This window comes from Chinchilla lanigera, unplaced genomic scaffold, assembly GCF_000276665.1.
Source record: "Chinchilla lanigera isolate Chin_1 unplaced genomic scaffold, ChiLan1.0 scaffold00002, whole genome shotgun sequence".
Lineage (NCBI taxonomy): Eukaryota > Metazoa > Chordata > Mammalia > Rodentia > Chinchillidae > Chinchilla > Chinchilla lanigera.
Window position 1 is genome coordinate 4,835,230 of NW_004955403.1, and position 13,012 is coordinate 4,848,241.

Genomic DNA, 13,012 nt, shown 5'->3' on the forward strand with positions numbered 1-13,012 from the left:
AGCAGCATTAACAGGACTTTTTTTTTTTTTTGTCTTTTTGAGACAGTGTCTCACTATGCAGTTCAGGCTGGCCTTGAGCTCACTTTGTAGCCCAGGCTGGTCTTGAACCCACAGTGATCCTCCCACCTCAGCCTCCCAAGCGCTGGGATAAAATGTGTGCGCCACCATGCCTGGCCATGACAATTTTTTTTAAAAGCCATAGCCACAAGTGATGTGTATATACAAACTATTTCATGGTTATTGCATGGCTTATATTTTTTCTTTGACGAATGAAGGAATTACTGATAATACTGGCAATCCAACTTCAATTTGTAGTGTTCTAAAACACTACGATTTTTAGCGATGTAGAGTATTTGAATTTTTGTGGTAATGTTTTAGGATTTTAAAAGTTCTGCTGTGGAAAAGTTCTTAAATATGATTATATTTTGGCATTTTTATAGATGCTGCTCTCTTTACCTTTTCCTGGAGATTGAACCCATGGCCTTCTCATTGTGTGATATTCTCAGTCATTTTTTATTGTCTATTTTGAGATGGGGTCATTCTAAGTCACTGAGTTGTCCCAGCTGGGCTTGAAATTGGGACCCCCCCCATGGCAGCCTCCCGGGAAGCTGGTGTAATTACTACTTTTAAATAGACTTTATTGTTCAAAACAATTTGGATTTCAAATTTGGGAATGCAGTCTACGGAGTTCCATTTATCCCTGCATATAGTTATTTCCTAGTATGAACATCTTACATTATTGCGGTACATTTATTATTAAGTAATGAACCGATATTTATGTTCCTGAATAAATGAAACCCATAGTTTATTTTCAATTTTTATTTCCTTTTAATCTTCTGCTTCCTAACCTGGCTGACTTAATGTCTGTTATTTTTAAGCCGGCTGTTCCTGCTTTAGGATCCTTTCCATTCATTTAGTTATCTTGTCTCATCAGGGCCTTCTTCTCGGTGGCAGCTTCTCAGCCTTAGTTGTATTTGATGATCCTGACAGTTCTGAGGGTTATTAAGCCAGGTGCACTGTAAGGCGCCCCTCTGTTGGAATTTATATGTTGCTTTTCTCATGACTAGACTGGAGCTGGGAGTTTTGGGGAGGAAAATCACCAATGTAAAGTGACATTTTCATCATACTGGATCAGAGTGCCTACTCTCCACGTGATTTATCACTGTCGACATTGACTCGCCCATCTGGCTGAAGTACTGTTTCCGGGTTTCTCCTTTGCAGTTAACACCTGCCTCCCCAGCTCCCTGAGCCCTTTCTGTATTTGCTCTGTGGAAGGAAATTACTCTGCACCAGCTACACCTAAGTAGGATCTCTCCTTGAGGAAGGACTACCTGAGTTATTTGAAGTTGTTCTGCAGAGGAGAAATTTATTTCTTCTCTATTTATTTTATTCTATAATCTATCTACAACATTATGGATTTAGGCATATTTATGTTACACTTGGGTTATTTAATCCAACACTACTTTATTTTTTTTAACTTAAATTATTTCCATTTTGTGCACCGGGAGGTCTTTATTGCTTCTTGTGCCCCTTTGACATATTCCTAATGATGCATATAAATCCTTCCTCCCTTCCTCCCTCCTTCCTTCCCTCTTCTTTCTTTCTTTCTTTTCTTTCTTTCTTTCTTTCTTTCTTTCTTTCTTTCTTTCTTTCTTTCTTTCTCTCTGTTTGTTTCTTTCTCTTTCTTTCTCCCCTTCCCTTATTTCTTCTCTTTTCCTTTTTCTTAAAAGTTCCTTACTTTCCAAAACTACAAATTCCTCTGCACTTACATTGTATGTTTTCTTCTCCAGTCCTAGAATCAATCCCTTCCCCTAGAAATTTTGACTATTTTTCTTGAAGAATAGTCTTAGAAACCATTTGGGCACTCACTGCTACCAAGATGTTATTTCTTCTAGGCCTTTCTGCTGAAAGAGCAAAGAAATAAATGTGTGCACACCAAATGCCTCCCCTGCCTGTCTACAAACACCCACTGTTAGTGAGAAACTGGCTTCCACCACCCACGGCCTCACTGTTCAACCCCAGTGCTCCTCTGTTGGTGTTCCTCGACTTACGCCTCATTGTAAGTTGAGAACAGTACAAGCCAAGATTCATTTAATACACTGGACCTCCTGAGCATCAGTTCAGCAGCACAGTGCCCTGGGGACTATTATAGATCTCACTGGAGATGATGCAGGTGACAGGGAGCTGGGGCTCCATGCTCCACTCCAGCACCCTGGGGGAATTGAAACTGTGTATCATCACCTGTGGCAAGATCAGAATTCAACACCCGAAGCACAGTTTGTAGTGAATGTCTGTTAGTTTTGTACCACAAAATCCAGAAGTTATAGGTTGTCCCATTGTACATTAGGGGCTGTGTGTATAAAGGTAGCAGAACTGTTCACCCCAGCTGCCCATGAGAAGCAGCTAGAGTGTAGTATGTGTGTAGCAGGTAGAGTGTAGTATGTGTGTCCTTCATCCCCTCAGACTCCACTCACTTTCAAAGTCATTCAGGTCGTCAGGTTTATCTCCTTCAGTGAGATCATTTTATACACAACACATTTAGACTCTCTCGCACAGCCTCAGTTATTTCTGTGATAAAGCAAAAATTTATGCAAAAATTAAAGTTATGTGATGAGGAATTGAACTTTTAAATAATTTCATACCATTCATGTAATAACACATAAGCATTATCTTGTCCATTTCCTTCTATTTTTCTAAATTTTATTTCATAGATGCTCACTTATATACTTATTGCCTATGTATTGCTAAGTATTTTTTAGTAAACTACTTAAAGTATGCAGAAGGAACTTCTAAAAATGTAATTAATATCAATTAACATGTATTTTATTTTGTCTGCTGAGTTCATCCTTTATTTTATGCTCTGTGAGAATCAGTCATCATTAAATCAAGGCTTATCAGCAGGAAGCTGGAATGGGATGGAATAAATCTTGGAAATTCACCCTGCAGGGTTGACCTGTAATTTCCCGGGTTTACAATGACCATCATGGTGTGGTCTGAGGTTGCTCTGTGTCCAGTGGAGCTGCAGCACAGGGTCTGGGTGCCCTGGAGGTATCTGACAGCCTCTCTCCCTGGGACCACTGGGAGTACGGGACTCTGGTAGCTTCTGTTTATTGTAATGTATCTTTCACTTACATTAAATAACTCATTTCTTTTTCCTTTATGCAGTGGTACTTCTGTTAATCACACCACTGTCAGGTTGTAATAGCAGCCGCATATTTTACCCTGTGGTTTCAGTGGTAACACTTTACTTTTAACATTTCCCCCTTACTCTTGGACTCACTCTTTATGCTTTCTGTATTTCAGTCATAGCTTATTTTCATCTGCAACCTCACTTCTCTCTCTATGCATGTAGCCATGGTAACCATCACAGAATGTCTGCATTTTACAAATTGTGGTACAAATTACAGGCCATTAGTACTGTTATGTTACCGTTCTGCTGAGAGTGCAGCATTTCCACCTCTAAGAGGACTGTGACAGTTACTCATTCCCCGAAGCCTTGGGGTGATGCGGGGCAGGAAAAGGCTGGCCGTACCTCGGTCTTCCCCTCAACCTATGTCACATTGGATGAGTTATTATTGGATGGTATTTAATAGCTGCTTTTATATTTACTGTTAATGACTACGTTCCTGATTAAGGTTCTTGACTTTATAGTAATTTTTCATTAAATATTAAACTTCACAAAACTCTCTTCAGAAATAGAGCTCCATAGTTTGTGAAACACTTTGTCCAAGGCACTATGTCAGGTGTTACAGGCAACTATTTTTAAAAGTAACAGATAAAATGGATCAAATATGCAAATCAGTATAACAACAGAATGTAATGTATGAGTCAAAGACCAATAAGGAAAAGGGAAAACACTTCAAGTCTTTAAGATGTGGGGGAATTTAATGCAGGGAACCGATTTCCCAGTAAGTAGAAGAAACCGAGGAGGCACGCAGGGATGATGCGCAGTCCGGAGATCAGCAGCATCAAAACCAAAAAGCTCCCAACTCAGCTGGAGGGTCAGGAGCAGGAGACAGTGCTAGTGAGCTCAAAGCTGACTCAGCCTTCGGCCACTGGGTGCAAGGTGAAATCCTGAAGGACTTCTGGCATGTGCTAAAAGCAAAGAAGGGACACAATGCCAGCCTGGGACACAGAAGGAGCCGCTGGGTTCATTCTTCATCCTGAGAGCCCTCTCCTGTCCCTGCTCTCTGAGGGTCTTCCGAGAAGACCAGGAGATTGGTGAATGCAGACTGCAAGCTTCGTTGTCCCTTAGGATACAGGGAGCGGGAGCAAGGAACGGACCGAAGGCCACAGGCCCCACACCAGGAGGGAGACTGCTTCCGTCCCCTCACTGGCTGTGCTTTCTTTTGAGCACAAGGGCTCAGCCAGCTGGGTCCACGAGAACAGAGCAAATGTACACCGAAATATTTTTGGAATTGACAGTTACAGATCCACACATACTTAGATGATAGGATAAGTGATTCAGCGAAGACAGCAGAGCCCTCGAATTTCCTACTTTACTATTAGTGAAAAATATTGAGTGTGGGATCCAGCAAATCTGATGTCGTATTTTCTAATCTATTTTCCCGTATGGTTTGGCCTCATTCATTTCTTTCCCATTTTCCTTAGTGAGGGTATTGTCCTCGGCGTACAATTCATACTTTACGTTGCACCTTTGCCCCTGACATTCTGGAGTGATTTAATCTTCTGCTGTGGCTTCTGTTATCACGGCTGGGCAGATGTTTCTCCAAATGCACATTTTTGGTTCTGAATTGACACTTTTGTTTCCACGAGAGGTATCTCTAGTTAAGTAATCTCATTGTTGAGATGTTCTGCCCACATTTTCTGGTCTCTTCTTTTTATACTAGGCTTCTAATACAGGGACACTGAGCTGTAACCACCTGCATTTTTTTTGTTTTAATTTTGGGATAGGGCCTTACTAAATTGCGTCAATAGGACTCGAATGTGAACCCTCCTGCCTCAGCCTTCCTCAGTGTTCAGATGAGAGAAACACACTACCTCTGCCATCATCGCAAACGTATAATTCATAAGGAGGAGTGACACACTCAACTGTTAAATATACAGTTTTAGTGAATAAAGCACATATGGAGGTGTGGGCAGGATTAAGGGAGTGAACAAAGGATGGTGATAGACCAGGGAAACGTTACTATCCCTAAGGATGAGTTTCCAGGTGAAAGAGTGGTCCTAGACCCTAGGAAAAACTGAATCTGAGAACAAAGGGCTTCCGGGGGAACCTCCACCAGAGGTAGCGGTCTGCAGTGCAGGAGCAGAGAACGGGGGGGGCGGGGAGACATATGCGGCCTGCACGGCCTGCTGCCCACTCCGCAGGTCCTCACCCTGGCTAAGCGTGCGGGGTTGGGGTCGCGGTAGCAGGGGTGGGCAGGTCGGGTCTCCTGTGACTGTGCCTCCCTCCCGGGTCCGCACAGGCTGTGGGGAGCAGGGAGCAGGTGCAGAGGAGGAAATGAAGAAGATTGCAATAGTCCAAAGCCCAGCGCATTCTCTTCCCCAAATGGACCTCCTTGTCACATTTTCCTAATGGCACTCATGCGGTACACACCACTCTCCCTTTACACTTCTGGAAGCGCTTTGAACCTGCCTGAATGGCTGATGAGCATCGTTGACGGAAGGGAAGACAAAAGAGAACAATGTTATTACACCTCAGAAGAAATTAAGCGCTTGGACCCAGTAGGGATGATACCACACTGAGGCAGACATCATGAGCTTCTGCTCGGGTGTCTGTTTGGGTTCTGTCTCTGGCAGCACGCAAGAAAAGAAACCACTCAGAGAGGCCCAGTCCTGCCGGGCTTGGAAGAGTTCTTATTTCCACTCAGTGGCAGAGAAGGACGTTTTGTTCTCTGAAACACAGGAAAGTTGCCCTCGGATGTGGATCCAACCGGTTCCTGAGTTAGAGAGCGCCAGCAGGGACAGGAGGCTGATGAGGATGTCAGCTTGTACAGTCCTTCGTGACAAACACCACACTCCAAAAAATGTATTTTCTCTTTCACTAGAAGCTCTACTGTGTGGCTCTCGGCTCTGACCTTCTTCATCAGCTTAAATGTTGTTCTTTCTTCACGAGGCACCACAGATTCACGGAGACGTAAAGTGAGGGTGAAGTCACAGTCGTTTCCTAAGCTCACGTCTTCATCTACCAGTATGGTTCTTTATATCTGATTGTGTGAGATTCTAGTAAGTAGTTGATATGTGGAAGAAAGTATAATTTTCTGAGAACCTAGAGAGCTGTACACATTAGCTAAATTTTTCGTAGATGCAGAATGAGAAATAGCTTTCATTTCATGCCATTTTACGATGATGTTTTACTAACTGGAAACTGCTCCAGAGAGTTGCATTGATTGCACCATCTATAAAATTCTCTATGGCTTAACATGTCAATTGATTTTGAATCACAAGGTACTAAAAGACACTTTTTCTTGAAAAAAAAGGATAAAAGAGTTAATTTTGTGTGCAGTGATTTTATTGGTACTAGAACTGTGGAATTTTTAAATATTATAATAATGTATTTATGCCATTATGCTTCTACAAGTTTAGACTTAGTATAAAAATGAACTGACTGGCTATTTTTAAAATGTATATTGAGCATTAAAAACTTTTTTCTTTCCTTTTTTATTGAAGTAACATAAATGCAGAAAAGTATGCAAAATAACAAGAGTTCAGCTCAGGGAATATAAACATTAAATGCCAAAGCTATCTTTTCTAGATCGATGACTGAATGTGGACAATAATCTAGCCAGATCTCACTTTCCTAATTTCCCCTCCAAGTCATGAGCTCGCATTCCTGCTCTAAGACAGGCAGCACCTTCACATCCCAGCCAGGATTGTTGAATGTGCTCTAAACTTTAGATAAATAGAATCATGCCACGTATGTTCTCATGTGTCTGGCTTCTTTTATGAATCCTTGTGTTGTTGAATATGTAAATAAAACGTTCCAATGGTTATGATTGTTGGGTTGCTTCCAGTACTTGGTTACCAGGAAAATGTTGCTATGCATATTCTCAAACTTGTCCTCTGGCTATTCACGTGCACACATTTATGTTGGAAGCACACCTAGGGATACAACTGCTCAGTAAGGGTGAAGGCATATGTCCAACTTTATTACACAGCACTGAACTGTGTTCCAGAGTGGTGACAGAAATTTAACAGTAGGGTAGTATAGTATATGAGAGAACCATTCTTGCATATATTCTGCAACATTTGTTTTGGTTTGTTTTTATGACCTTTGTCTTTCACTAGGCATCTGATGGGTTTAATTGGCTAATTTTTTTAAATTTTTTTTTGTTTTAAAGAGAGTAGTAAATGAGAAACAAAGAAATAGAACAGTAGCAGCATATGAGTTTCACGAACATAAACACATCAAAGCAAAAACATTCAAAGTGATACAGGGTCTCAAGACAAAATAATACGAATCAACAGTGGTTGCTACATTACATATCGCTATCCTCAACTACATTGCTCAGATTACCAGATGTAAGAATGAAAGATTGCTCAAACCATTATAGGGAATTGGCTAGTTTTTGCTTCCTAAAGAGTCCTGGTGCCTATTGCTACCTCTGTTGGCCATTTGTACATTCTGTTTTTGTGAAATGTCTGGTCAAATCTTTTTCTTTTCTGAGTAGATTCTTTTTTTTTTTTTTTGGTACCGGGAGTCAAATTCAGGACCTTGCACTTGCCAGGCAGGCACTGTGCCACTGAGCTATATCCCCAACCCCTTTAATTAGATTCTTAAATTTTAAAACATAACGTTCTATAGTTTTCACAGAGAAATGGTGCACACTTTAAATTAGTGCATACTGATATTTTGGTACAATTATGAGTAATGTTTGTATAAACTTTCATTGTGGTTTATAGTCATGATTGTTATATAATGATCTTATTAAACCCACTTTTTAATTCTAGTAACCTACTATGTATGTTTGAGGAAAAATTTCTGTAAACAAATTAGTAGTGGTTAATGACAAGTTCATATTTTTTTATTATGTATAATTTTATTAATTTTATCTCTATGGGAATGGATGAGACCATTGTGAAATTTTGAAACTAGTGGTAATACAGGACATTCTCATCTCATTTCCAACCCAAGAGGAAAATTTGTTACTTTTTTACCAAAAAGTATAGGTTCTTTTCTAGGTGTTTTCTATCACATTTAACAATATTACCTTGCATTATTGTTTCTGCAGATAGGCTTTATCTTGAGGTATGTTAGTTTTACTTACTGCTTTTATTGCAATGATTGCTATGATTCTATAATATTCTTCTTTTATTTTGTTTGTGGGGTTCATTAAACTATGCAGTTCTTGGGCATTAAATCAATTTTTCATTCCAGAACCAAATATAAATTGGTCATGATATATTACCTTTTTGTATATTATGTCAATTGAGGTTTAAAATATTAATTTAAAAATCCTTGGATGTATGTTTATGTTGTTGCCATCATTTGACTTTGTTGGTTTTCTTCATTGAGGATTTCTCTTATATATCTTTATTTTCTATGATTAGTATTTTCTTTTGTGTATGTGTGTGTGTTTACACTACTATTCTTTTGTTAACTTTTTGATATTTGAACTATTTGTTTCTAGTGTACCTTATTTTTAGTGTATGTGATTATTTGGTCTCCAGGCTCTAGTTTTGCTCTAACTTATGTAATTGCACTGGCAAACAAGAGCTACAGAGGAATCACTTCTTTCCTAGCATAATTCTTTGTCTATGGTACACCACCAAAAATTGTTTTAAGTAATGAATATTAACTTAGATTTACACATATATTCATTATTTTTATTGTTCTTCAGGGTTTTTTTTAATTTGTGAGTTGAATTTCAGTTATTTTCATTCTGCCTAGAGATTGTTTAATATTCATATATTGTGAATCTAGTAGGGATGAATTCTCTCCATTCTTACTTGCCTGAAAAAGGTTGTGTTTTTGTTTTGTTTTGTTTTACATTATTTTTATCACTGAGGCTTTTGAATTTCGGGTTGGCAGTTTTCTTCCAACCTTTTGCAAACATGTTGCATTTTCTTCTGACTTTGTTGTTTTGAGGAGCCGGCTCTGAAATTGTTGTCCTCCCAGCGATTTTCTCTCTTTCTCTCTGTCCAAAGTTTTTCCTTTGCCTCTACCTTTCAGTTTCTATTTCCATTGGCAGACTCAAACACAAAGTTAATTACTTATGTCAACTTGTTTTTACTAAATAAGTTTTAAATCTTTGTATAATTAGCCATTTACTCAGTTTGCAGTTATTAAAATTGTTTATATTTTGTAAGGAGAAAATGAATTAGCTGGTTATTATTATTTAATGATTTTTGAGTTCTAATTATTTTATCAGCATGCTGTGAACCCTAATTACCTTCGAAGTTAATAGATGTGGCGGTAAACACAGAACAGGCTGATGTATTTCAGGTTGAGTCCACCACCTCAGGATTCGCTTTCTACTCCTACCACAGCTTTTCGTTCTTGTTTATTTAGTTTTTGATTATCACTCTCAAGTAGCTAGAGTCCTATTAATCAACACACAGTAGCAGTTTCTTTCCTTCTAGCTAGTAGGATTCAAAAATATTCTCCTGCTGTTTCACTACAGAAATAGAGAGGTCAGGCATTTCAATAATCTTCCATGGCCAGGTGCAAGCGACCTATCTCACAGACACAGCAGTAGGGGACCACCACCAGTAGATGAATGAAACCTAGGAACGGAAAGCACCAGAGCACCAGATGCTGTGGGGAACCAAATCTGACGAAACCCAGAGAATGTTTACTTCCCTTCTGATTCCTCTTCATAAGCATATGGAGGGGCCGATGGGCTTGAGTCCCACAGGAGTTAAGGAACTGTGCTGGTGCTGGTGGTAAATTAACAAGACTGAGAAGGAACCAGGCAGTTGAAAAGTACTAAGCACCAAGCCAGCAGTCGGGATTGTAAATGTGCTATGAAACATGAGTGCAGAGGGGATGTAGGGGACTCTTTTCAAAAGAAACAGAGCAAGGCAGAGAAAGAAGAGAACAGCACTGGGATGGGAACATCAGACAACTGAAGTAAAATGATCTAAACATTGTACTAGCAGAGTACCTGGTGTAGTATAAGAAGTTATTATAGAAAACACGCACACCTGTGTGTATTCTTTTTTTTTTTGTTTTGTTTTGTTTTTTTGTTTTTCTCTGGTACCAGGAACCGAACTCATGACCTTGCACTTGCCAAGCAGGCGCTTTTGCCGCTGAGCTAAATCCCCAGCCCCCTTGTGTGTATTCTTGACACCATAAATATGTGCTTAGTATCTTACCTGTATGCTAAAGAGTAATTGACCTTCCTTATATCTCTCTTGGCCTCTAAACTTTACTTTGTCTTCACCCTTCCATGGATCTTTAAACTTTTTATCAGAGGAAAGATTTCTTTGAAGTACACACACACACACACACACACACACACACACACACACACTGTAGAGTGTCAGATGAGAATACCTTCAACTTTCTTTTACCTAAAATCTCATCTAAACCCTCTCATACTTTTCTTTTGTTGTTTGATGGAATAACTTCTGTTTGTTTTTGGTTATATTTTTTTACCTTATCTTTATTTCTTTTTCTGATATTCTAATCCACCAGTTGATGAATTTTCCCCTTTACTGTTGGCAGCTTTCACTATACTAACTTTGCATCTGTAGCGTATAAGAAAGTTTAAATATCCTCCACCTTAGAGGAGGATTTCCTGGGCCCTCTTTCTCTCTGTAGCCCTCATCTTTCATTTTCCCTACTACCAGTCTTCCTGGAAAGATGCCGTATGTCAGCTCACCTGCGTCCCTTCAGCTTCTCTAACTTGTCAATCCTCATTCCACTGAATATGTTCTGTCAAAGTCACAGCTGAGCATGGTCGGAGGATTTAACCAGCACCTCAATCTCATTGTTCTCCTTCAAAGGCTTGAAAGGAGAGCTGGCTTACGTTGCCTCTTCTTCAGAACCTATCTTGTTTAACTAATGTTTACCAGGAATACTTGGGACTTGGTAAACTGTAATAGCATTTATACAAATATTAGATCAGTGAAGGAAGAGGTGATGATTTGTTTGTGCGGAAAACAGGAAAAAGATCGAGGCCTTATGGGCAAAGTGGTTTCCTCACATCAGCCCTGGAGCTCAGATTGGCCAGTGAAGGGAGTAAGAACAACAGAGCCACTAAAACACTGAAAAAAATATTGTCTGTGGAGAAGGATGGGGAACCACAAACTGGTTCCAGAAGTGGGGATGTGTTGACCTGGCAGACCATGGAAAGGGAGAAGGATGTTATTGACTTACATATTTATCAAAACCGGTTCTGAGTGATGACAAATAGACTGTGGACATAGGGAGAAGGTGCAGTGTTTTAGTTCAAACAAAGGTGAGATTATGTGCTTGAGGGCTGAATGGCAGAGCAGGAGGGGCACTGGCCTTTGCACAAAACCCTCAGATTTTGAGATAAGAGAACAACAGGTGAAAGGAACGGCAAACCATATATCAGCTGAGGCCAAAAACACTGGTGAGGGAAGATTTTTGACTCGAGCTGGGGTTCATTATGATTCTCTCTGTTGCCTTTGATATCGTGAAGTCTCTTCATTCTTAGACTTCTCTTGTATTTATAGCTGTTGCTCAGAATTCTTTCATGTGGAGACTCATGTGGCCGACCTGGCTAATGCACACACCCTCTTCCATGTGTGCGTCTAATTTCACCCCACTTATAGATCAAAATCTTTCCTTTTGCTGGAATCTTTATGGTATTGCTCTCTTTAAGAAAAAAGTGTTCGATATCTGCCCAGAACAGTGTATTGATCATCATATTTTTCTTTGAATGCTCAACCAGTTAATTAAAGGCCATATTCTACATATTTAATTCATCACAAAAGCTTAAAATGATCTTACTTTTTAAGGAATCATCTCTTGAATATTTAGAAAATAAAATACAATATATGCGAAAATGTTTACGGCGGGGCACTGACACCTTCACACTGTAGTGAATTTAGATAACTTTTATCAGTGATGTGAATTAAAATCTTTCTCAGATAATTCATTAGTAGGTGATATTGGTTAATAAAATAACAGAAAAACATTTTAAATTCCATGTTCATCAATTTTGTGTGAATTTTTATTAAAAATTAAAAATACTCCAAAAAATTTCAAATATTGGGAAGATAACAGTTTTTTCTTTTAATCAAGAACCTATGAAACAGCTGCAAATGTTTGTGGATGGAGCGTTGAAGGGTATATTCTGCTTCCTTTCTGAGACAAAAGGGAAGGAAATCTGTTAGCTCAGCAGGAGGGGCTGTTCTGCAACTTGAAAAAGGCTTTGATTTTCTTTTTTATTCGTTTTTATTTGGGAAGCAGCTGAAAGGCTGTAGGAGAGGAAATTGTGGAACCAGAGAAAGTCAAGTTTGTAAAGACAGAGGAGAAACACAGCCAGGTAGGAGCCAGGCTCAAGGACATCTCCAGCAGGGCGAACGTGCACACAGTGAGAGGCCTGCCTGGCTGGGACTGTCCTGGGAGTTGTGTCCGGAAGCTCTGCAGAGGAGACAGCAGAGACTTAGAAAACACTGGGGCCCAGCCTGAAGCTGGATGTCACTCAAGCTTAGAAAGAAATTCGTAAGAAGCCCATAGCACTGTGCCTTTCCATCCAGCACTTCAGAGGCAAAGCGTGCATAAGGCCACTTTCTACACTAACTGTATTTCCACTTTATGTTTTTAAAAATGCTTTGTTTGGCGTATATGAAAAATAAAGGCTGACTTTTAAACCCTCAGGGAGAAAATTGCCTCAGAAGGCCCATTCCGCGCTTGAAGACTTATTATTACGGGCCCCAAACGGGAAAATGCCAGCGAGCTCTGCAACAATGGAGTGAAGGTCATTCGGCCTGGAACCGACTGCGCTGGTGGAAGTGCTCTCCAGGTGAACGCATTTTTGATTTTTTTAAAAATGAAAATGCTAAAGAAAACAATTTATTCATATGAGGTTCATGTGACTTTTCTTTGAAAAATGTATTTTAATTTTGCTGT